The 2021-nt window shown below is 42.9% G+C and overlaps 1 protein-coding gene across 1 annotated transcript in view; it reads left to right on the top strand.

The window, feature by feature from the left end:
• Nucleotides 1-1682: 1682 nt before the first annotated feature.
• ccnh (cyclin H) overlaps nt 1683-2021 on the top strand; it is a 5279-nt gene continuing 4940 nt past the window's right edge. The window contains exon 1 of the mRNA XM_035658177.1: nt 1683-1875. The gene's annotated coding sequence lies outside the window, so the exon portion shown is untranslated. The remainder of the gene's footprint in view (nt 1876-2021) is intronic.

Here is a 2021-nt window from a genome sequence, read left to right as displayed (position 1 = left end):
ACCATGCCTGGATATATTGTTTAATGTGCAGCTGAAATATAGGCTCACAGACAGGAATGCAGACTTGACTCTGGGTGGATGAGACTAACTTGATCAGGGAGGCTCAAAGATCATTCAGCTGATTCGCCGCAAAGTCTGATTCCCCATAAAACACTGCCTGTCAGATTATATACACAACCTTTGGTCACAGAGACACACAAGCCAACATTTTGTCTCTCTCTTCCAAATCACCTCTCACATACACACACACACAGAGAGAGAGAGAGAGAGAGAGAGAGAAGTAGCTGCAGCAGCACAAAAATATATATAAAAATCAACACCAATGTAAAAAAGAAAAATACACGTTTTATGATATTCTGCCCCAAGATAAAAAAATATATAAAAATACAAAAATAAGTCATCTACTCCACACTGCGGAATTAAGCGCGACAGCAGAAGGAAAAGGTGTTTGGTTAGACTGACAGCACACATGCACACAGTCACTCACGCACGCACGCATTATACGCCCTATCAGTGCGCGCACATACAGTAAACGTTGCAATGGTCTCATCAATAATGCATCGGCACTTCATGTTTATGCAATTTACAGGGCAAGACCGAGCGATGAATGCTGTAGATGTTAAGCCTGGCGCACAATAAACGTAGGCTATAGCGTTTTACAAGCCCATCACACACACACAGCTCACACACAAAAGTTCAAATCTTTTCCGCCAGTAGAGAAAGAGATTAAGATAATAAAACAGTCCTCAGCACATACCTGTTACGGCATTATTTCTTTGATTCTGGTTTATGCAGGCTTGAAGGGCTTCATGATAACACCGCACTAAGGAAATAAAACTGTAGCTGTGGTGATATGCAAATTAACGGCTCCCGCTGAATGCAAGGGCATTTATTATTCATAAATTACTCATGTTTATGCAAATGACGGTATACGGAAACACTGGTGGGGGTTGAGTGGATCCCTCCAAACATACTGTGTGTTTCAATTTCTGTTATGCTCTTCCATCTCAAATGATCCAAAATCCAGACATTTGACCAACACGGTCATGAACCGGCGCAGTTATTGTGAAGTTTTCATCCAGGTTGTCAGTGAGCTGAGGTCGGGGAATCAAAGGCAGTGGAGGGCACAGTGCAAAGCAAACACAAGGGGATAAAACCCAGAAACCTAGACGAGTATGGACGCTCACTGAAACACACACAATGTAATTTCTTTAGTACTTATTTATCTATTTCCTTTTATTTCTCAAGAGCAGGCTGGCTAATGTTTTTCAACCTGTGGGGCCACTTGCAGACGGGGGCCGCTGCACAAGTGGTGTAGCCTGTTTTGAATAAAATAAATACATGTGCTATTAAGCAGGCCTATATTATACTTAAAAGTGATTGACATCTACAGTAATTCCTATAAGCTATAATAGTATTGCAGGCATGTACTTATGCATGCTTTAAATTGTCTTATTAAATCGGTGTGCCCATAAGACAATGAAAGCTCACAGTTAAATGTCAATTTAATCAGACACATAGATGGAAAAGAAAAGAAAACGTGATTTCATGAGGTGTCAGTGTGTACGTGTGTGTCTGTGTGTGAGTGTGTGTGTGTGTGTGTGTGAGAGAGAGAGAAATCTTCTTTTGCGCACTGTAGCCTGAATTACGGCAGTAGCGCGTCATCAAAAGGGGACAGCGTTGACGCAAACGCGTGGCGACGCGCATCAGTTGTGTTATTGCCGGTGTTTGTGTTTTTATACGAGTGAAGTTAGTTTGAAGTTTTTACGCGGGACCGAAGAGGCTGTTCGATACCCAGCCGCACGCAGCCGCACTGCACCGCCCTCCTCAACCTGTCCGGGTTCGAACCGACTGTCGTTTGTGTACACTCATAAAGTGAGTTCACTGGTGCTAGTGGAAACCCGTCACACTGCGAGCTACAGGCTGACTCTTTATTCTCTCTCTCTCTCTTTATTCTCTCTTTCTCCGTCCTTCTCTCTTTATTCTCTCTCTCTCTCTCTCTTTATTCTCTCTCTCTCTCT

The sequence above is a fragment of the Morone saxatilis genome, unplaced genomic scaffold (assembly GCF_004916995.1).
Source record: "Morone saxatilis isolate NCDOM2014 unplaced genomic scaffold, NCSU_SB_2.0 Contig16, whole genome shotgun sequence".
NCBI lineage: Eukaryota > Metazoa > Chordata > Actinopteri > Moronidae > Morone > Morone saxatilis.
Note: the sequence above shows the minus strand (reverse complement) of the source record. Positions and strands in the feature narration are given on the sequence as shown.